The sequence below is a fragment of the Acomys minous genome (assembly GCF_964271855.1).
Source record: "Acomys minous genome assembly, chromosome: 8".
Classification (NCBI taxonomy): Eukaryota; Metazoa; Chordata; class Mammalia; order Rodentia; family Muridae; genus Acomys; species Acomys minous.
Window position 1 is genome coordinate 43,050,641 of NC_140489.1, and position 24,289 is coordinate 43,074,929.

General features: G+C 45.8%; 1 protein-coding gene across 3 annotated transcripts in view; it reads right to left on the reverse strand.

Annotated features, from left to right (window-relative positions):
* The window catches only part of SYT16 (synaptotagmin 16), a 244,442-nt gene that overhangs the window by 187,647 nt on the left and 32,506 nt on the right, over positions 1–24,289 (reverse strand). Inside the window, exon 1 of one of the 3 annotated variants that reach the window (XM_084791502.1) lies at positions 9,205–9,428. The exons of the other annotated variants lie outside the window; for them this stretch is intronic. The gene's annotated coding sequence lies outside the window, so the exon portion shown is untranslated. Of the gene's footprint in view, positions 1–9,204; positions 9,429–24,289 lie in introns of those variants that run through there. 3 annotated transcript variants of the gene reach the window in all.

The following is a 24,289-nucleotide window of genomic DNA, read 5'->3' on the forward strand; positions in this document are numbered from 1 at the left end:
AAGAATGTCAGGTTTCCCACTCATGGTTTGGGGGGGGGGTTGTTTGTTTGTTTTTGTTTTGGGTTTTTGGTTTTTGTTTTGTTTTTTTTTTTTAATGAAAATGAGTGCGAACAGGCCCTCGACATTAGGCTATTGGCTATTGAAAGAACAAGAAAAAAATGTAAGGCTTTTTTTTTCCAGACCAGGTGATAAGTAAGTACATGATGCATGGTATTCTGCCCTAACCCCAATATAATAGACACAATTATATAGCACTGCAAGTTTTAGGCCACCTAAGAAAATGCATTTATGGCCGTTCCTTCATTTCCTTTGAGTAAATGTTAATGATCTCCTTCTTTTAATAATTGCTATGTTTCTAGCCTCCCAGTGGTTCAAGTGAATTATGATTAGGAGCTGCTAATTATAATGTACAGGAATGACAAAGGAAAAACTTCACAAATACAATGCATGTGACGAAAGTGGGCCAAAGCCTCCATCAGTGCCGTCAGAGGCCCAGTGAGGAGGATGCGATACGTTGATGAGCACTGCCAAAGATATGGCTTCTTTCACCTGCTCAGGGCTCCAGCATTCTGGTGGCCAGAACATCAGTGTTCAGAGAGCATATGTGTGTTTTTGAGAGTTTCCGCCCCCCTTCTCTGAAATCATTACAACAGGATGTTCATAATATGGCAACACCATGGCTAAGTAGCAAACGGGTGGCGAGAGATAGGTCCCAATCGTCCACCATCCAACCATCCAGGGAGGCAAGGCAGCTACTCAAGCTCCTAATGCTGAGAAGCCTATCAGTTCCACACACTTCCCTGCCAGCACTTAACCCTCAGACCAGGGAAGGCAGTACTCATGGTGCCTCATAAAAGTTTCTTCTAAGTATGAGTGGGTTATGAACAAGCACATCTTTGTGGTGTCGTAAAAATGCCTAGTAGATTCGACTCCTCAACCACCGTGAACTAGGAAGCCTGGGTTTGCATTTCACATGATAGAAGACCAAGGAAACAGAGCAAATCGTATTTCCTCAGGATAGAGAGTCTTTAGTCAAAAAAAACTTTCTACCCTCCCTACCCGTGCATCAAAACTGAGGACACCCAAACTTCCAGAGAAGTTGAAGACACTGGGAGGAGAAGCTCTGCCTGGGTGGTTGCTTGGTAGTTGTCAGTCCTCAGTTAGTGCCAGGGAATCGGTAGGCTCAGATGCAACATCAGGATCCCCTCTCCTGTGGCTGGGAGTTTGCAGGACTATAACAAAAGCAGGCCAACTTCTCCAAACAATTCCTGGCAAAACCTCCCTCCTTTCTGACACCTTCAAGGACATCAAGAAGCTCATGAAGTCCCCAGAAGGATGCTTAATCATCAGGCAAAATCATCATCATCATCATCATCATCATCATCATCATCATCATCATCATCATCATCCAACATTTTCAACCTGATAATGGTTACCTGCGCTTTCTACCAGGCTCCTGCCTTCTGATTGGCTGTAAGCAAGAGTCAGTATTACTTGCAAAAAATGTACATAAGACACAAAGCTGGGGTGGGGAGATGAAAGGGTGGATTTGAGAGGACTTGGGGAAAGTGGGGTGATATGACTAAATACATTATATTAAGTTCTAAAAGAATAAGAATAGATTTTGTTTAGAGAAACCCCATCTTCCTTCTCTTTCATTCATAAATTAGCAAAGAGAACACACTCTCCTCCTTCCTTCCACACTACTGTGTCGCAGGGGGAGCAAAGCACTTGCCATACATTTAATCAAGGTCAAGTCCAGCATAGAGAAAGCACCACAGAGATGCACAAAGTATGAACCACTGTCTAGAGAAGATAACCACACATTAACAAAAGGTTACAAAATGGCCAGGTGATGTGGATGGAATTCTTGTCCCCCTCAAAAGGAAACCCAAACCAAAGTCCTAGTCCTGATACTTCAGTACGTCAATGGCGATCATATTTGCAGATGTTGCAAATATAGATAAAGTGAGGGCAAATGGAGTAGGATGTATCCATACAGCAATATGATGTCCGTCCCTACAGTAACATTGTCATATGAAGGTAGGCATGTGTTGACAGAACACTCTACTGCAGTGGCTCTCAACCTTCCTAATCCTACGACCCTACACTTTGGGATGTAGCCTCAGGTGGCAGTGGCAGTGGCAGTTAATATATCGTTCCAACCGGTTGGACAGGACTGAACCAAGTCATGAGGGTGTTGAGGAAATAGAATAATTTAGATATGGACAGAGTTATGATGCGTGATCAGGGTTTGAGAGGCATGAAGAGAGTCAAGACTAGCCAAGGGCTCAGACTACTGCAAATCCTATACCAGCCACTCACTAGCTCTTTGAATTCAGGTAAATTACAAATTACTTACCTTCCCTCGCCAGCCTTCTCACCTGTAACTTGGAAACATTAACAGTGTAGGATGGGGAAGAGCTAGTTGAGTTTACACGGAGGATGTGCTCAGGATAGCGCCTGACAATGGTGAAGAAGGGCCGCTTGCCCCAGCAGCAGCAATGTCTACACAGAGATCCCTTGTCCAGAGCATCAGAACTATACGAACACTTCCAAAACCAAGTTTCATGAGCTCACTCACGAGAGACACATTTCTCACCAGAAGGACCTGACATAAGAGCAGAGAGAAAAGATGCTCATGTGAGAATGAGTCCAGCTGAAGGAGCATGGAGATGCTGGGTGAGGAAGATGTCACAGGTGAGTTCCAGGAAAGATGAGAAAGCAAGGTCATGACCTGTGCACCATTAAAGAGCTGTGCCACCATCAGCAGAGCCTCAAGAGGAAGATCCATATCAGTCCAGGAAATGATGTGGCTCTCTCTCTCTCTGGCACACACTTCACATCATGTGTACATACACAAACAGAGAGAGAGAGAGAGAGAGAGAGAGAGAGAGAGAGAGAGAGAGAGAATTTCTTGAAGGAATTCTCTCTTCTCCATGAGACCAGTCTTTGTGACTAAAGTCAAGAAGCCTTGATTTCTCCTGGCCACAGGATGGATACCAGCATCAAACCAGGCCAAACAATCTGTTCTCCCCTTGGAGTCAGTCATTAGGCGGAGAATAAAAGAGTGAATGAAGCTGTAGTTGACTGGCCCAAGCCCAAGTGCCTAGAGTGACTTGCGAAGCATTTGTTTCCTACCTCAATGCCTACAGTATTACCATACCTGCCCTCTCTGCACAGTAGGCTTTTACACAAATCCAGAAAATTAACGAGACCAGGTCGGGCAGAATGGCACACATCTTTAATCCCTGTACTTGGGAGGCAGAGGCAGGTGGACGTCTATGAATTCAAGGCTAACCTAATGTATATAGAAAGTTCCTGGCCAGCCAAGACTACATAGTAAGATAATGCCTCAAAAGACAGACAGACAGACAGACAGACAGACAGACAGACAGACAGAGAAACAATGTTTACTACAAGCCACCAAATTTCCTAATGTCCTAGTATAAACCAAATAACAATGTCTCTGCCCTTTGCTTTCAGACTACAGGTGCCAACAAGAAAATGGCAGAAACCTAAAGGCTGGCACTCACTGCATGGCAACACGACTCACAGCCTATGGTCAGCTGAGGGTGTGATGCCAGACCCAGCTCTCTCTTCTTTCCATTATGGAAACTTGAAGCCTAGTTGCATATCTTGTATTCAACAGAGTGTGTGGTATGTGATAATAGAAGTTGTGATATGACCCAGATTTTGCACTGCTGTCAATCATTTTAGTAATCCTTTTTTTTTTTTTTTTTTTTTAGCTTTATGGACACCTACAAGGAATGCTTTAGGGGGAAATGAGTGCGTTCTCCCTTTGGAACACGGCCCACCCTGGGGTGGAGATTCATAACTAATTCTTCTCATCAGCACCTTACTGCCACTGATGTTGAGAATAAAAGAGCCTTCTCAAATCAGCCCGTCCACCTCTCTGCGCTGAGCCCAGTAGCTCCTTTCAGGCTTTGTTCAACTAGGATGAGGCTTCCAACCAGCAGGCCCGTCCGGCACAGCGTACAGTCAGAGCCATTCTCAAGCTGAATCTGCTTGAGCTGCTCAGACCCCTGACTCTTTCAAGTTCTCTGACAACCCTAGCCCTGAAATAGACAAAGACATTCTTCCCCTTACGGAAGCTTTGTGCCTCTCACAATTTATTCACTCCGCCAGCCTATACCGAGTACCTTCCATGTGTTAGGAACAGACGTAGGCAGATTGTGACACCCCTGGGGGAAAGGGAATGTTACCCATTCGGTATCCCATGCCTAGCAGAACACCTGGCACGAAAGCGACCCAGGAAGGGTTTTACTGGCATGAGAGTGATTTGCCCCACTAGCAGCTATGCCAAAGCACTTTCCAGTAGACTAGCCTAAGAAGACCGATAATGGGGATAAAATGGAGCAAGTCCGCAGAGTCAAAATGCCAGAACCCTAGCTCTACCCTTCTGATGAGGTAATCTTAAATTAATGAGAGTGCCTCAGAACACCTCGGCTTCCTCTGCAGAAAGGGATTAGTAGCACCTGTTTCACAACATTATTAAAAGACTGTTAAATATGAAAACGCATAGACATCATCCGTACAGCACTCGGCATGCAGTATTTAATAAGTGTGGCTTTAGCATGTAGAGACACTATAATACCAAAGTCTGGTGCGCAAAAACTATAACCTATTTCTTATCATTGACGATAATATTCTAACTTTGGGTCCTATTCTATGCAATATGAAAAATAAAACTCAGTTAGATGTTAAATTGCCTGTTTTGTCTCTTTCCTCTCTACAGTTCTCTTGGCCACCTCAGTGACAGTGGAAACAGGGTGCATTCTGGGCCCCTCCAAATGTACCTCCTGTCCCGTGCCCTGTGGTTCTTCCTTGAAAGGCCCCCTGAAGCTTTGGAGGTGTTGGCACTCTCGAAGCACAAACAGGCCACACCACATCTCTCCGTCACTCCCTCCCGGACCCTTTCAAGTCTGGAATGTGTACCGTAGGTGTTCGCTCCTCCAACTGCAAGGAGACATAGGGGTTCTGACAGTGTTGTCCTGTGGATAAGTAACACAGGGATCTTTGGATCTCGCCCCAGCTTTTGCCACTCCAAGCTGCTGGTTCTACACGCAACACCATGGTGGCACCTAAGTGAGTTTCTTCCACGGGGTTGGCTGTGCCCTCCAACTTCATCCAGGATGCCATGCTTGCATCCTGTCTACTCTCGTGATCCTAGAGGAAACAGGTAGAGAGAATTCTATATCCCAGCCACTCCAGGTCGTAGCTTCCAAAGCCAGGAACCACAGAAGTGGCTGGGGGCTTCTCGTGTTTTTTTCTCTTGCTTATCTCCTCTCTCCTGTGGTCTGCCTCTTCTCAGGAGACCACAAGTGTAAGTGGGGAATGACAGAGAAGCGCTCACAGGCAGCTTGCACATATGAAAACCTAGTCTGGAAACCCCAAACCTGAAAGGCTCTGAAATCGAGAGGACTTTGAAGTTGAGGGTGCCCAATCAGTCGTATACTCAAAAGCCCCAAAACTCATGGATGCTAACACCAAAACCACACTGCCCTTCAGCATTTTGGCTGTGGGCTATGAAGCCTTGTGCCGAGAACTGCTCTGACTGGCCACAGTCACTTTTATTTTCGTTTCATTTTTCTGGCTTGCTCTTAGAAGCGAGGTACTGGAGCATTCTCGGCAGTTTGCTTCTGACAACTCCTCTGGCAGGGTAACCGGCAGATGGGGTTGGTCAGGGAAAGAAAGAAAAGAACAAGATCAATCATGTTATTGATTTCTGACCTTGTTGAGGCAAATGCAGACAAAAATCAACTGAGCTTCAGATGTTATCGTTTTTACGAGGCACGGACTAGAATCATCACCGAGGCAGAAAAGGCAACCCAAGAGAGGTGGACTCCAGACTTTAAAAAAAAAAAAACCCAAGCAGCCTCTAGGAGAGGAGACCTTCAGAAGGCAACGCTTCCTAAGGCTAGAGCCTGCTCCCAAGCCCAGTGTGCCTGTGGGCTCAGGGACTTACCTGCCATTCGTTACCTCCTAAATCCTTCACCAGCCTGCTTCGTCTACAGGGTACTAGGCTATCCTCCGTGGTGGCTTGACTTGGGGAACAGATTGGTTGTGTGTTCATTTGCTGTTCACTAGCTCCCTCAGTACCACATTCCAGGACTGAGGTTTATTTGCTATTTATTTTTTTCATCTACAGATGGCTTTTTATAAAAGCCATTCTCCTTATTCTGAAAAAGTCCAAGTGGTAGCTCGAGCTCCATTTACGATGCAAATTAGGTTATGCAGGTGGTGTAAAATAACAGCAGGCTTCCAGACCCATGGGTGAGGGGTGGGGACCCATCAAAACCACACATGCTGGCTGGTGACAGCACACCTTCCCTGCCTGTTCTCCTGAACATGGACTCCTGCACAGTGAGGCTGTTTAGCTCCAACCTGTAGACAGCAGAAACAAATTCTAAACATAGCACTCTTTGGCACATCTTCACTTCACTTTGTATCCATGTCCCGAAGAGGGGGTGAGTAAACTTTTTCTATAAAGGGTCAACTAGTAAATATTTTCAGCTTTGCAAGCCATATGGTGTCTGTTGCAACGACTCGGTTCTGCCAGTGCGCTCTGGAAGCAGCCACAGACAACACGTAAACGAGTGGGCATGGCTGCATTCCAATAAAACTTTATTTATAGACAATGAAACTTTATTTCCACATAATGTTCATGTGTCATGAAATAATCTCTCAATTCTTCTTCAACCACTTAAAAGTATAAAAGTTACTCTTTGCTCTCAAGTCAGACCCGACACAGGCCATGGACCGGCTTTGGCACAGTTCATAGTTTGTTGCCCTCTGCCCTAGGCCATCACAGACTGAAATATAAATCTCAGTTCCTGCAAATAACCATGTGCCAAGTAATACAGGAGGGTAAGCTGTACTTGTCTATCTCTCTTATGCTTACAATATGAGATGAAAAGCTGGAGTTTACATATTTCCTTATAAATAATACAAATGTGTAAGATGAATACCGTACGGCAACTAGTCATGTACCACACGCTGCAAGTTCAGGCACTGCAGACTACATACTACAGTGGCCCTATAAGGTCATGTTCCTGTCAGTTAATGATGCAGAAGTTGTCCTAATGGCAAGAAGGAAGACATTGTTCAGGTGCTTGTGGTGGAGTTGGTGGACCCAAACCTACTGCCTGGACAAGTCTATCAGGCCATATCAGATACAATTGTGTATGAGACACAGAAGTAATAACATAACAAATGGCTATGATACTGTGAATAAAGGGTTAAAGTAGGAAACCTTAGCTGAGTGTCTCAGAGCATGACACCAGAGGATCCTACCAGGCTCAGGAATGGCTGGGGATCTCCAAGATGGGCAAGGACAGAGGACAAAAAAGGATCCGAAGCAAGGACAAGGTATCTCAGGGCAGATGGCACAGTCAGATCTACATTGTCCCCGTCTGCAGTGAAAGACCAGAAAGAAAGCCTCCAATTAACCTATTCTTTTGAGAAGAGATCATTTTCCAAATACCTAAGAATGACGAAGAAAGGGAACTTAAAGTGGTACGATTAAATATTTTCTACATGCAGCACAAATAAATGCCCAGAAATTCAAATTAAGTCAAGAGTAGCAGCAGCATGAAAGTAACAATTTAATACCGTGGATGAGTAAAGGCAGTGGTAACAGCTGTAGGACACAGTGGTGCAAGGCACACAGTGCTCATGGTAGTCGCTGTAAACTGAAGCTAGTATTCACTGAGTACTTTCTGGTTTTCAGACTTTGTTTCAAACATTTTACATAAAAGGGTTCATCTGATCTTCATAAGCAATCCTATAATAGAGGACCACATCCTTGTTTTAGGGATGAGATCATTTAGCACCTATACAAACCTGCGTGCACAAGAAGAAAAGTCAATGTTGCACGCACCAATGAGCATGTTTATGGACTCAGAGAATAAGAGGTGGCTCCCACACAACGTGAGGAAGCCTGGGGGGATCCCACAGCCAGCAGCGATGCTTGTGAGTACTCTGAATCTGGAGAGCCGAGCGCCTCTCCACCTGGGAAGGAACCTGAAAATTAGGTAAGGCAGTAAGGACGAAAGGCCGCCGGCAGGGACATACTTCTTTTCATCAACCTACTCTTCCTTGTCAGTTCTTCCATCTTGTCACAGTACGTCCCACTGGACTCATACACTCTTCCTACAACTTTCAGAAAGAGGTTTCTATAGCCAGTATTGTTTGGTTTCTGCCATTCTGGCCTATACAAGGCAGACAGTGCTGGAAAGGGATGCAGCTAATAGGAAAGGAATGCCTTAGGGACCTGGCCTGCTGCCACAGGCCTGTTCCCAGCTACTCAGAAGGTTAAGAAGGTGTGGCTGGGAGCCTGAGGCTACCCTGTGCTACACAGTAAGTTTTAGGCTACCTTGAATTACAGAGCCAGATGAGAGAGAGAGAGAGAGAGAGAGAGAGAGAGAGAGAGAGAGAGAGAGAGAGAAAGGGGGGGGGTGTTGAGGACAAGGTAGGTAGGTTATTAGGTCCACTTGCATCCATGATGTTGAAAAGTCCTGGCCCCTAAACTACTCCTAGCCAAGCCACAGTTCCACCCGCCACTCCCAGCATGCCATGGCCTGTCCCCTTATCAACTTGATACCATGTTGTTTGAATGTTTTTTTCCTTATGCAAATGTCCTTTGAAAAATTACGTTAAGCTTTTGAAACATACTGGTTTCCTCCTTAGCCACAGAGATGATTTTTATAGCCTCGATCAGGAAATGAACTAAAGTGATTCTTCAGTGTACTCAGACCCTGGGCTTCCTCTATGAGGAGAGGAGGCGCGGGCTTGAGACTATCACGCCACCTAGTGGCACGCTCGCTGCGTGAGCCGCCTGCCTCCATCTGAAAGGAGGGTACCCAGCCATCATCAGTTAAATTATTCCATCTCACAGCCTATGAATTTCAATAAATATACCATCTGTTCACCTTCTGTGTGGGAGTTCAATCATCTTGTTGGCAGCAGGATTATTCTACAGTAATTACCTATGTCTTTATCACCTCTCATTCAGCTGCACCAGCCTGCTCAGTACAACCAATGGTTTCTATAGATAGGACTGCCTCTAAGGTGGGATGCAGGGAAAAAAGAACTTTACAGTTGATGAAGAGCAGATTGAAGAGGGAGGGAAGGGGAGCAGGAGGAAGAGAGCCTTCAACTTCTGGAAAACTATAGACTCACCTATGAGCCGGGTGACAAAGCTCAGCAGATGTCGAATCTGGCTGGCAGATTTGGGTCTGTCAAAATACCAACCCTAGGAAACGGAGGAAGTCTGCACCGGAGAGAGGAGCCTTGGGGGGGGGGGGCGGGGGGGTGCAGATGGCATGGCTATAGTGTCGGCTCTGCCGCTAACCAGCTGTGTGGCTCTGCCCAAGCGTGTAGCCTCTCTGGGCCTCAGTTTCCCTTTCTGGAAAATAAGAGGTTAGAATGAGCAGTTCCTGGACTCTCTTCTAGCTCTGAACTTACGAGACTCTAGGGGGTGGAGAACGGGCAGCTGCGGCACAGCCCGTGCCCAGGTGTAAAGCAAACTCGTGAAGCCTCACTGAACCGCTACGTAAAATGACAGCTAAAAGCAGAAAGAGTCACAACCGCCGAAGCAGTTTGCAGGCTTTTGAAATTCAGCTCACGTTAATGATAGTTCCTTGCACAGTCTATAAAAGGTAGAAACAAAAGCTCAGGAAAGCTAGTTTCCTAAAAGTTATGCCTAAGAAAGTGGAGAGCCTGGAGCTTCAAGTCCATGGTGTCAGGAAGTATGGTTATCAAAAGGCTTCTCAAAAAAGCAGGGGTTCAGGACCAGTAAATCGAAAGGAAGAATGGAAAGTGCTGCAGAGGAAGACCTGTGGTGTGTATGTGTACATATGTGCACGTGTGAGTCTGTCTGTCTGTGTGTGTATGTGTGTGCACGTGTGTATCTGTCTGTCTGCCTGTGTGCATGTGTGTATGTATGTATGTATGCACATGTGTGCACGTGTGTCTGTCTCTCTGTATATGTGCACATGTATGTATGTGTGCACATGTGTCTATCTATGTGCACATGTGTGTGCACATGTGTGTCTGCGTCTATCTGCATGTGTACGTGTGTGTGCATGTGTGCACATGTGTGTGTGTGTGTATGATTGTCAGTGTACACACATGTGTGTGTCTACGTCTGTGTGCCTGCATGTGTCTTATATATCCAGAGCTCGACTGTGTCATCTCCAACAGCTTGCTGTCCATTTTGTATCCCTGCTGCCCAACTCCAGTCCTAACAGTGACATGCACTCCCCAAGTCATGTTCAAGTGCTTCCTGAGTACAGACCACCACCAAAATTTCCCAGCATCCTCTGCAGCTGGATTAGGAGCAAGGGCCTGGGCTCTTCGTGCCACCTTAGTGTGAGGAGTGATCTTTCTTCTACTCTTTCCCTCCCAACCATGAACCCACAAGTGAAGCTCTCAGAGCAGGGCCATAGAACCAGGTCAAAAATAGGCCTCAAGCCTTTGGCCCTTGAGAGAAACACCATGGACGGCAGCTTCACCTACCCCCAACTGTGGAAAACTGAGAGGGAAAAAATCACTTTATAATCTGTTGAGATTTGGGGTCATTGTTACAGCACTAGCAACCAGCAGTCTGACCAATAGGCACAGCGATGGCACTTGCCCTGCACCCAATGCTCTCTCTTCTGAATCCAGCACCTACACTGACTTCTCAGTTGACTCTGTCTTTCCTAAAATTAAATATGCCACTACCCCTCCTCTTCGACTTCTGGCCATCAGCATATTTCGGTCCCCTATTGGGCCATGTGAAGGGCAATCCTCAGTCTTTTGGACAAAACTATCATGAAAGAGAAACTCCTTTTCCATGGAAAAGGCCAAACTGGGCAGGATTCATCTATAGCAGCAGGGAGGTCACCATGGGAGAAGGTGTGTCCTGGAGCACGCTTAGCCTGAGCCAAGAGATGCCGAGCAGTGAGGAGACGGAGGGCATTGGGCCGCAGAAGCAGGCGGTAGCGGAAACGCAGGCAGGGAGACACAGGATGGTCAAGGGAGCAGCTGAACAAGTGGGCTAAGGAGAGGAAAGGCTGTGAGGCGTGAAGGATGGAGGCCGGGGATAGGAATAAGAGGCAGAGGGACGAAGGCGGAAAGGATCAGAGAGAAATGACAAGCAGCGAGGAAAGAGAGATGGACAGAGGAAGAGACTCGGGGGAGGCAAAGTTGGGGACAGAGTGGGGACCAAGACAAAGAGGAGGAAGAAGAGAGGGATTACAATGGGGCATGGGAGGTTGAGGAAGGACCAGGAGATGGAGAGAAAGGCAGGAGGGAGGGAGCCAGGCAAGTGAGAGCCACCTCGGTGTCCTCTGGTCCAGCCGCACTGAGTCAGCTCTGCCCGCTCTCAGACATCTGTTAGATAAGGTGCATTTATCCACTTTAACTGGAGTCCTGCCACAGGCTACAGGCTCAAATCAGCCGGCCTGAGTCAACAGCCAGCTGAAGCTCACTGTTCTGAACCTCCCTGATGTCACATCCTCCACAGCGGTGGTGAGAAAGAGATGACTGACTGGCTTGGATTTCCCCAGATTTTCTACAAATGAAAGAAAAAAAAAAAGGAAGCCTCAAAAATATATGGTAGAAACCTGCAAGTGTCAAAACACAAACGCAGCTCCCTCACACAGTAGCGTGAACTGACCACCAAACTGATGATCCTCAATGCTCAGAGCAGCGTTGGCTCCTACCCTGTTTGTGTTTCCAAGCTCGCTTCTTCTGTGTTAATCTAGCCTGGGGGTCACATACTGTTGGGTTTCCTAGCTTGATCTCTTCTCTTCTTGTTCCCTAGTCTAAAAACTTGTTCTGTCTTTCCCCCTTTTCCTGATGCAGCCCACCTCGCTTTTGTTTGTGCACAATCACTGAGACTTCTGTAAGCGTCCTGAGTGTTATTACATCAGCCCCAAAGGGACTCCCAGCAATGCGATGGCAGCTACTTAGGCACATTAGCGGATCCCACTGGCCACCAGCCGGAGCCTACAACTACTCAAAAGTGAGTCAACAGCCGGCTGAGGCTCGCATTCTCAATAGCAGCAGCGAGAAGACAATTGGCTTGAAATTGAATCAACGCTCAAATTCACAAAAGGAGGGGTGTGGGGGGGGGGAGAGTTAGGAGGTGGCTGAGGTTGTATTGGTGTGTGGGAGCATGCACATGTGCACACACATCAAGTGTGGGAGCAGAGGTCCAGTTTTCAAATTCTCTCATCAGAGAATAAGTCATTCTGCCTTGTTCTAAGACCAGAATCAAAACAAAGTGGTGAGCACAAGGTTTTTGAAAGGCACAGCCCAAGAAAGCAGTTAGACAAACGGGATGGGGCAACTTCCTTTCCTTTCCCATCTGTGAAAGAGGCTGAAGTGCAGTCTGACCACTGGGGACTTGGGTCCCCTCCCCCCTCCCCCTCCCCCCCCCCCCCCCCCCCGGTATGTTTATTTCATATCTATTCACTCCAAAGGCTATAGATGACGTGGGGCACAAAGTCTTTCTCGGAGTAGAACAGACTAGAGGATTGCTAATTTCGCCCTCAGCAGGGAGCACGCCTCTACACAGGAAGCAGCTCCACCTCATTCACTCCCGACACCCTGCTCCACACAGTCCCCAGGCCTGCTTTCTTTCTGTTCCTCTTAAGCATGATTTACCTACTTACACAATTCCTGTCAACAGTGGCCTCTGTTGGTTTTGTTTTTGTTTTACATTTCAGTGAAATTCAAGACTCTATAAAAATCTGGATCTATATAAAAAGCCAGTGTAGACGAAAAGCTGGGGGCTGTTTCGTTGTTGTTGACTGACTGATTGTTTGTTATTCCCCTCCCCCCAAGAGAAACAGAACTCGTCATCCTCCTAGTAGGTTAAGTTTGGTTGGGGTAGGGGTGGGGGTGTAATGATGAAAACACTCCTGGACTAGCTCTGGGAACCTCCAACTTCCATCCAGGCTTCAAAGGACAAATGTAACCTCTCCACTTTGGAAAAGGCAATGGGCTTGAATCCTTGTCCCTCGTGCCAACCTGTGATGCAAGGAGGGCTACCTGCGAGGGCAAAGCGCCTTCTAGGGCATCCCTCTGGCCTGCCCCACACCCACAGCTCTGGCACCTGCTGAGGTCTTCTTTTAACCAGGGTGGCTATCCTTCCCCTCACCCTGCACACTTAACCGCTCATGCCCCACAAGCCCCGCCTCTCTCACCCTCTTTATTTCCATCAGAGGAACCCCGTCTCGGGACAGCTGAAACCAACGGGGTGCAACACAAGCGATGATCCACTTCCTCCTGCTGGTTCTTCATTGGTGGCTTGTCTTAGTTATACATTCCAGGTGGCCAAAACCTTGGTAAAAGTCCTGAGTCCTCTGTGTGACCAGGTCTGCCCCAAAAAGGAAAGAGCTCGAGGCTTTGGGCTATGGGTGGTTGTGTATGTTTTCCCTGTGGAGTCTTAAGTAATTATTTATTGAGTACTAAACTGCCACATCCTCAGGGTGTCAACCATACTTTCAGTCGGTCTCCTGTCATCTCACCAAAAAAAATAAATAAATAAATAAATTAGTAACAGTACAAAGCCACTAGCCACCACATGCTTTACAGGAACAGATTCAATCCTCACACAAGTGCATTCTATGAGAAGTCATTCTCTTCAGACACTTTAAAATTTTACTCTACTTTCAATTAAATGTGCGTGAGTATCCGGCGACCAGAAGAGGGTGTTGGGTCGCCTGGAGTTACAAGCACTTGTGAGCCATCTAACAAAGGCCCTGGGGGAACCAAACCTAAGCCCCCGGGAGAACAGCAAGTATTCTTAAGTGCCACACATTTCTTAAGCCCTGATGCATTTTAGAGATAAAGAAATAGAGAGATGGTTATGTGAATTTACTCACCCGGAGAGCTATAGTAAGGAACCAGCTAGTCAAGTTGTTAAGCCGAATACCTGGTTCAAGAGGTCACGACCCCACCCGCCAGGCCACTGCCACCTCCCATTGAAAACTGTGCCATCACTCACACAAGGTTAGACGGAAAAGGAAACTCCAGTGACACTTTCCTCTGCAGCAGCGCCTAACAAGGGGAGCGAGGTAGGCGTGACCCAGGCAAAGGAATCGGTGCCAAGTGCCTTGCCCGACTTTTTCACAAGAGAAATCATTCCGTTATGTTTATGGCCTTATGTCAGAAGAGGATAATTTGGCTTTCCTGACTGTAGCCTTCTGGTTTTTAGTGGGCCCGAGAGGGAGAAATCTGCCAGGGACTCTTCAGTGTTGTGCAGAGCCACTGATCACATTTATTGATTTTTTTCTGCGCTACAGACAGTGGGAAGAGTGACTCCATCTCCAGTCACTGAAACAGATCTTGACACTGCACTCCAGAAAAGCAATTATCTTCTGTGAAAAAACAACAACAAAAAAAAAAAAAAAAAAAAAACAGCCCAGTCAACGTCTTAGACTTAATAAACCCTCCTATTCATCTTGTCCTTTTACTCCTGCTAATTATAGAATCAGGGCAGTAGTTACACCCTGTTACTCTCAGACACAAAAAACAGAGCACGTAATCAAAGCCAGAGAACTTTTGAACCTTGTCCGTCAGCTGCTCAAGTTTTCCTATAAGCAACTACTTCGGCATCAGCCAATAGACACGAGGAGCTGCTTGTCACTTAACCCTGGTGTTTAGTTTTCCGTCTTATCATTATTGACTGAAGTACAGAGTTCTTGAGTAGTGACAGAATGCACGTCTCCCACTGACATCTGCGTGTGAGAGAGGCAGTCAGGCAACAAAGAGTTGACTCAGGCTTGGGGAGAGGTGTTCAGGTGCACATGGGTACACGCGAGGTGTTCAGGTACACATGTGTACACGAGAAAATGGAGGCCAAAGGCCAACTGCGGTGTCGCTCCTCACCTTGCTTAGTTTGCCGTTTTGGGTTGGTTTGTGTTTTTTGAGTTTTTTGTCTTGTTTTGTTTTTTGTTTGTTTTGGTTTTTCGAGACAAGGTTTCTCTGTGTAATTTTGTTTTCATGGACTTGCTTTGTAGATCAGGCTGGCCTTGAACTCACAGCGATTCACCCGCCTCTGCCTCCCAAGTGCTGGAATTAAAGGTGTGCACCACCACACCCGGCTGTTTTGTTTTTTGTTTTTTTTGGTTTTGGGGTTTGTTTTTTTTTTCCTTTAAGACAAGATTTCTCATTGGTCTAGAGTTCACCAAGTAGGCTAGGCTGGACAAGAACCCCCAGGGATCTGCTTGTCACTGCCTTCCAAGCACAGAAATTATAAGAAGATGTCAGCCCCTCTGCTTTTGGCAATGGTGATGTCAGTGGCAGTGGTGAGTTTTGTTTTGTTTTTAATGTGGGTACTGGGTAGTCAAACTCAGTCCTGATTACACAGCCAACACTTTGCAAACTGTGCCATCTCCCCCATCCCAAGAATTTGACTTTGTACTGTTTGTAAGCCATCTTTAATATTGACAAAGAGATCTTCAAGAGTTTTCTTTTTTTTTTAAGATTCATTTATTTATTCTTATGTATTCAGTGCTCTGCCTGCATGTACACCTGCAGGCGAGAAGAGGGCATTAGATCACATTACAGATGGTTCTGAGCCACCGTGTGGTTGCTGGGAATTGAACTCAGGACCTCTGGAGGAGCAGTCAGTGCCCTTATCCTCTGAGCCATCCTTCCAGCCCCGAGTTTTCTTTTTTAATGCTTTTACAAGACTTCATGTTGATGAATTGCAATCACCTCTCCCATAGTCATGGTTATACACTTCCTTCCCATGATTCTCCAGATCTGCCCACTATTACTGGACATCTTCCGGCTTCAGCATGAACAAGAGGTAAGGGAGACAGCGGAGCAACGGTGTGCATTCCTTTAGCATTCCTTAAATCCCTGCAGAGGCAGCCAAGTCTCTGTGAGTTCAAGGCTAGCATGATCTCCATAGCAAATCCCTGGCCAATTAGAGCTCCATGGTGAGGTTCTGTCTCAAGGAAGAAGGGAAAGAGGAAAACAGAAGAGGAGGAGGAGGAAAAAAGGGATGAGAAGAAAAATGTAAGGGCAGAAAGTGGGTGCGGAAGGAACATTGGTTGTAGTGAAATCCATGGGATATTTTGCAGATTTAGAAAAATGGTGACATTTCCATGGTACGGTGGCTCTGCCATCATATTCTATGTTGTTCAAGCTTACATTAAGTTTGTTTTATAATTTGGGGAATTCTATGTGGGATTATGTGTGCTATAAGACAACATAATGGTTAATAATGATTGGCAGCGGGATCTGTAGTCAACAAGGGACAAACCTCTGGCAGCATTACTAGATTGAGTTATTTGAGGGTGGAAGTCCCACCCTACATGTAGGTGGCACCAATACATGGACTGGAGACCAGACTCAATACAATAAGAAAAAGAGCGAAGAGCCAGCTTTCACCTCTCTCTGCTTCCTGACTGCTGATGCAATGTGAACAGCTGCTTCAGGGTCCTGTTGCCATGACTACCTCACCGCGCGATGGACTGTACCCTCAAACCCTGAGCTCAAGTCAGCCCTTTCTCCCTTGTGCTACTTTTCCCAGATATCTTGCCATAGCACCAAGAAAAGTAACTAACACAGAAGGTTACTTAATTCAATTTGCATTTTGAAAAGAATCTACATGACTGGTGTAGAAAGCCAATTGGAATAAAATTATGCTAGAGTTTAGACCAGTTCAGCACCAAAAGAGTTCAGAAGTTGTTGCTGTCATTTAATGAGGTGGCTTGACAGAAAAATGAAAACACAGAGGTACGTGGGTGGATTTAGAAGAGGTTGGGCAATGGTTTATTCAAATATGGGAGACAGGACTAAATGAGGAAGAGTAAGGAGTGGCACTTTCCCTCTTGATAGATAGTACCAGTATATGCTAGAAGTGGGAGCACTGGTAGAGGAGGTTTGTAGGGTAGGATAAATTTTCAATAGCAAATAGATAACGGACAAAAGTGCCTGGGTGCTCATCAGCATCCACAAAACTCATCTCTCTCTTATCTACAGGACACTCGGCTATATGCTGGGAACAGAATGACGAAAATATTTGTAACTTCAAATTTATGTTGAAAGGAGGACATTAAACCATCAATCAGACAGAAAAAGGAAGATCGTGAAAATGGGGTATTTAAAGGTTGCCCAGGACCAGTTCCATCAGATGGTACCAACTCATGGAGAGAATAGTTAGTGGTGCCATGTATTGGACATGGCTACCTAGTAGCCATTATCATCTTGACAAGAGTCACTTCAATGGGATGCCAAGAACAAAAGCCACGTCAAATGGACTGAAAAGGAAACTATAAAGGTGAGAAGTGTAGACAATGACTACAAAACATTTTCTCAAAATGGTTCCCTGAGAAGAACAACAACAAAATGGACAGTGGCAAGAAAGTAGCATTAAAGTCAAGGAAGAGTTCAATAAGATGGGTGACAAGGCACGATGTGATGATGTTGACAAGAGGGCTTTATATAAGCCATGGCAACAAGGAAAAAAAAGACATATGAAAAGCAAACGACTTATTCTTTGGGGAGGTTTTGATAGAAGAGAGAACACAGGAGTTATGTTGCTGTTAATTTTGAAAGCAAAAGAAAGGAAGAAACAAGGCATTTTGTAATGTTTTTTTAGATGTGATGACTGCTTATAAAAAAAGCTGTGGCAGATTTAGAACTATTAAAAGAAAAGGTTCATGAAGTGGCTGCATACAAGAACAATATGAAAGTCAATTGCACAATAACAAAAAAGCAGAAGACATGATTTTTTTCAGAATATAGGACTCAAAATAAACAAAAGATACCATATATTAAAAATATCCAATCTCTTTGGCCTGGATATTTAAAATGGTGATATTTTACTGTAAAATATTAAGGAAGAATTAAAATAAGTGTTTGCAAATAAGATTTGATGGTATCTGATAGCCAATAAAAATCTGACCAAGATAGTAGTGGGACTTTGTAGAATGTGATACACTCACTGATCCTAAAATGCGTTTATTAAAGAGTGAAGAGCCAAAGAAAGCCAGTCACATACAGAGAAAAAGATGAAAGGAATCCCATGGCCATGTATCAGACCTCACCACAGAGCTAGGTAATTAGCTAGACTGGAACTGGGAAAGTCTAGTGTTCGCATAGGAATTAAGATGACGACCTGTAAAAAGAGGTTGTCCTGTGGAACTTGGGTACACAAGGAACCCATAAAATTGATCACAGAAGCTGAGGTGCTCGGGAGAACTAGGTACATCAGGCCAACAAGCACAAGCTAGCACTGAACTGGCCAGATGAGGGTGTGTACGTGGTTACCTACCGGGGCCTGGAAGGGAGCAAATAGAAGCAGCCTTTGATGGGAACAAAGACACGTCATCTGCAGAGAGAAGTGAAAAATGGACCACAGACGAAAATGTAAGAGGGTTCTTTCCGATCCGTCACCTACGGTGGAGCTGCCACCAAGATGCAGATTTGTGTGAAGACCCTTATGGGGAAGACCATCACGCTCAAGATTAAACCCTCAGAACCCGTAGAAAAGGTAAAGGCCAAGCTCCAGGTTAAGGAAGGAATTCCTCCTGATCAGCAGAGGCTCATCTTAGCTGGTAAGCAGCTGGAAGATGGCCGCACTTTGACTCCAACACTCAAAAGGAGTCCAGCCTTCATCTTGTGTTGAGACTTTGTGGTGGTGCTGAGAAAAGGAAGAAGTCTTACTCCACTCCCAAGAAGAATAAGCATAAGAAGCAGAAGGTGAAGTTGGCTGTGCTGAAACACAATAAGGTGGGTGAAAGTGGCAAAATTAGTCGATTTCGACAACTGTCCTTCTGATGAATATGGTGCTGGAGTTTTCATGGCAAACCACTGTGGCAAGTGTTGTCTGACTTACTGCTTCACCAGAAGAAAAGCAGTTGTGTATGAGTTAATAAAAAGAAGGAATAGAAAAAAACAACAAGGATGTTAGATTTGGTGATGGGTGTCTGGCCTGCCTTAGTACTTTTATTTTTATTTTTAAATAAATGTTCAGGTTGTATCGTCAGATGAGGCTAAGAAGCTGGGATAAGAGAAATCAGTGTACTTGCTCTGACAAGCAAAGGAATAAACACACTAAAGGAGGGTAGTAAGATTGCCAGGGACTAGTTTTATGTCACGAATTCATAGGTGAATGAACACACATGGGTTTACGTTTGTAACGTATAGCTTCTCAAGTACTTGCAGTGGGAATCTAAGCTAAGAAGAAAAGAAGTGACATGTGAAAATGTGAGAATTTGATGGATGAATCAGTCTGTAGGTAACAGGACTACAGAGGGCAAAGCTGGGGTGACTGTCAGACCAAGGCCCTTTAAACCAAAGATACCACTGTCTTGGTGCCATCTACTGGTGATAAAAAGTCACAGAACCATTGGGTAGGGCCACAAAATTATAGACCACGTGATGATGTTTGTTTACAGTGTCAGACAAGGTCTTACTATACAACCCGCAGCAGCCTGGAACTTAGGTAGACCAGGCTGGCCTCAAACTCAGAGAGATCCACCAGCCTCTGCCTCCTGAGGCATTGAGGATTGAGAAACAGACTTCTCGGGAGACAGCTTCAGTGAGACAGATCATTTAACTGGGGAGAACAAAGGCTATTTAAACCTTTGTGGGGCAAGTAGGGTTAGGGGTGAATGTACATCATTGGCCGGGGCTAGGGTGCTGAGGATGCCTCATTTGCATAAGGAGAAATTTTGGGTGCTGCTGGATGTTACCTTTTAATTGGAAAGGAAGTTTACCTGTAGCCTGGCCACCAGGCTACATGACCACCTCAAGGGCGGCAGAGGTGGGGGTTATGTGTGGAGGAATGTGCAGGCCCAGGGCCAGCAGAGAGCAGGCCTACTCCTGTCAGTCTCAGGACGAGATTTCTGGGATTTGGCCATGTCCTGACCACACTCTTGCTCCAAACCATTTTCCCTGGTTGCGCGGCTCCCCAGCCCCACAGAGCCCTTCCTGCCTGGTCATTCTGTGCCTCCCACTAAAGCTAAAATCTTTCTAGTGACTCTTACTTGTCCTCAGGCACAACACCAGAAAAGGGGGAGTTACAAGTTTATTTGGGAGTCCAGGCCAATATGATGGAGGTGATGGGGGAGTGAAGAAAAGGCTGGAGAGCCAAATTGCTTAAAAGGTCTAGCTCTGTACATGAAGCTGGTTGAAAGTTCTTCTCCTGTTTCTCAAATGAACACCTCAGGACTAGGCAAGCCACTATGAGTGATATGAGTCTGTTCCAAGTGGCACTGCTGTAGCCACTGACACTGACTTTGTAGCAGGAACAACTGAAAAGCAGACCCATTGGGCTTTGGCCACATCCCTGTTTTGGGGAACCATGCAAATCGGTGCTTCCTTTTATCACTCAACAAGTCTACACCTCAAAGTTCTATAAAATGGGATTTCTGGACCAACTCTGATGTTCCCACAAAAGGACATTATGTAACCGAGCAAAAATAAAGAGCCAAAAAATAAATGTCTCTGGCTTGTGGGTTTCTAAAAGAATTTTTTTTAAAAAAGGCTGGGCATTGATCCCATCACTATAATGAAATGTTTAGATGGTTGAATAATCAATCACCTTTCTTTGAAGGTTGTATAAACAACCTCTTTTTTTCTCATGAAAAAATAGGAACTTCATTTCATTTCCATTATTATTATTATTACTATTATTATTATTATTATTATTATTATTATTATTATTATTATTATTATTATTATTATATACCAGCCTCCACATGCTATAGTAGACTCATTGGAGTTTCTGATTGTCTTCTCAGAACTATGAGGAGAGTTCAGTGATACCTATACCTCCCAAGACTTTGCTACGGCCTAGTTTACTCATGATAGGGCCTTGGTGTCTGGAATGTTATGTCTTCGTTATTCTATCTAGTAAGAGACACCCAGAGATTAGGCCTCTCCTTGCTAGCTCTCATCATCTAGTTATCTTCTAGATATTTCCACTATTTTTCAGTCCAAAACACAAAACCTCAATTCTCCTCCTGAGTACTCTGGATTGGGGAAATGCGCTGAAGAAATTTGAAGACCCCAAATCTATCCTTGAACCATGTTGGCATATAAGCAGCCTGCCTCTAGGTTGCTTAGCAACCTCTAACATCATCATCTGCCACCAGGTGTGTGCCAGACTATAAAAGAGCAGCCAACCTGCCACCTTGTCTCTCTCTCACTTTGTCTCTTACTCTTGCACTTCCTCTAATGGTGCCCCCTTTTTCTTTCTCCCTCCCTCTCTCTGTCTCTCTGTCTCTGTCTCTTTACCCTCATGGCCCAATCAGGTCCCAACTCCTCCTTCCTTTCCCTTCTCTCAGATAAATCTCTCCATATCGTTGCATGCCATCTCATTTTTAAATCATAACAAACCCAAGCTGAAGGGCACTGGGCTTCCCATTAGAGAAGGGCAAGTAGTTGCTCTCAGCAGGAATGAGGGTGCCTGTAAACACACCAGAGTCCCCCCCCGCACCCCCCATAGCCTGTAAACACACCAGAGTCCCCCCTCATCCCCCATAGCCTGTAAACACACCAGAGTCCCCTCTCACCCCCCCCCATAGCCTGTAAACACACCAGAGTCCCCCCTCACCCCCCATAGCCTGTAAACACACCAGAGTCCCCCCTCACCCCCCCCCATAGCCTGTAAACACACCAGAGTCCCCCCTCAGCCCCCCCCCCATAGCCTTGTTACTCTAACGCTCTCTAGCAGGGGTTGAGTAATGAGAAAATAGAACTGATATTTTAAGCTCTAGTTATATGGGAACTTGTAAACCCTCAAGGAAGGAGCAGGTTCCACCTTGGACATAATGAATCAGTACTTTCAGGGTAGCTAGAAGAAAGTGGAGACAAGTATTGGGTGTGGCTTTTTCAAAGTTCCCCAAAAAGGTTCATATTCATAGCTAAGGTTACAGGCCACATTTCTTCCTTAGTGCAAGTAAATGGGAGGGAGGTGCTTATGCTTTCCAAAAGATGTGTTTCTGTGTCCTTCCTTAACTCTAGATCTTACTGTGGGACCCTGAGAGAGTGTATATGACAAATTCCCCTTGAGGGAAAATGAGGCACCTATCACACACCATCTAGACAGCCTCACACAGCCGCCTCATCAAAGCAAAGCAATGACCAGCTCCTAAAGATCAATTATCACCACCTCCCCCTCCCAAGTTAATGCAGATGTTTTGGACTGGGCCAGTTCTGACACAATACATTGCCAGCAATTCGCTGCCATGCAGAAAGAAGGTAGGAAGCCTAGCCAGGGAAAGATCCCCTGCAAGCCAGAAGCCCAGGAGTGCAGAGGGTTCACTTCAGCTCTGTTTGCATGACCCACGGGTGAACTTCAACAGCCAGTGACCTGGTTTCCCTCGTAGCAGAAGCAGATGGCACCGCTGTTCCTAAGCAACAGGCAGGTACCTTTATTTCCCATTGTGGCTCAGGCAGGAGTCACTCACCTTGCTATTTCTTTCACAGCTCAACCCATTTCCTGTCTACCTGCAGAGCAAAGCTTGAAATTCACTGCCTCCCTCTTCACACCACACATGGCCAACAATTGTCTAAAGTCCGGTACAAAGAAAGGAACATAGTTTAGAGTGACATATGTCATCCAGAAGTAACCAACAGTGACACTGTTTTTAGCCCAGCAGTAATCAAACAAATGGAGTCACTTCAAAGAGTCACAGCTGTTTCTCAGTGTTCTCTGGGCTCAGATATGACATGACGCATGTGTTTTCTGCTTTGTGCCTCCTCTACAATGAGGCAATGGGTTTCTCAGGCTCCCATCAGAACAGAAGTCCAAGTGTGTATTCCATCACTGAGTCACTCGGCAGACTGAAACCCACTGACCCTATCACATGCTCAGAACTCTACTAAAACACGGTACTCGTTTACAAAGTGGATGCAGCAAGCTGCATTTTCTAAGTGCCTGCCCAGAAGCTTTGCAATCAAGCTTCTCCTGATTAAATGAAACCTCAAAGGAGTGTTAGTGCACATAACTTGAATGTGCATGAGTGCGCTTGTGTGTATGTGCAGGTGCATGGTCGTGCACACAATGGTGTGGAAGCCAAAGACGAACCTCAGATGTTGTTCCAAGCGCCCTCCACTCCAACTCCCCACTGGGGGGGTCTCTCACTGGGACCAAGGCTGGCTCTCCAATTAGGCCAGTTTAATAGGCTAGGGAGTCCCGGGAATCTATGTGTTTCTGCTTCTGTAGCACTGGGATTACAAGTACATAACCGCCACACCCTGCTTTTATATGAGTGGTGGGAGTCGAACTCAGGACCTCATGCTTGCACAGCATGCGCCTAGCTCACTAAGCTACCCCAGCCCCAATTAGCACTTTTAATAAATAAAAAAAAAATCTGTGGAATGAAATAAATCTATTTCCCCATTATCAACCATCATAGAACTAAAAAGGTGTCCTATTGAAATAAATATCACAAAGAAACTAAACATATGGACACATGCATATATATCACAGAGACAGACAATTCTAGCAAATATCCACCTGCACTTCAAATGTCTTCCTGTGTGTGAGGAACTTCCCGGCTTAAATGGGTCATGACTACCTACCATAATGACTGTGAAAATGTCAGACTTACCCACCCAGCCATACGAAGTGCCAGGATCTAGCCACTTGAGTAGAGGAACTTACTCAAGGATACTGAGCTCTCCCAGCACTCATTTTGGGAATCAAGGACAGTGCTGGAGCTGGTTCACAGGCATGCACTGTTGGCAGCATGCACTGCTCAGTGGCAACAGTGCAAGGAAGCAAGACGAAGCTTCTAGGACTCTACAGCAACAGGAGTGCCTATGAGAGCACCACGAGGGCCTCCAGCCCTATCCCTGCCTTCATAGCTGCAAGGACAGGGACAAGTACACACTGTTTAGTACCAGCCAGAGAGAAAGCTTCAGCCTTGGGCCCTAACTGTGGCTTCACAGCTGCCATCTGGGTCTCCAACCTTCCATGGAGACTTACAAACAGGCAACATCAGGGTGCGTGCATGCGTGCATGCGTGTGTGTGTGTGTGTGTGTGTGTGTGTGTGTGTGTGTGTGTGTGTGTCTCCCCGTGTGCATACCCAAGGAGGTCAGAAGAAGACACCAGATCCTCTGCAGAAGCAGCCAGTGCTCTTAACACGGTGGTTCTCAACCTTACTAGTGCAGCAACCATTTTATAGAGCTCCTCAGGTTGTGGTGACCCCCAACCATAAAGCTATCTTTCTGCTTCTTCATAACTGTAATTTTACTACTGCTATGAGTCATACTGTAAGCGTCTGGTCTGCAGGATGTCTG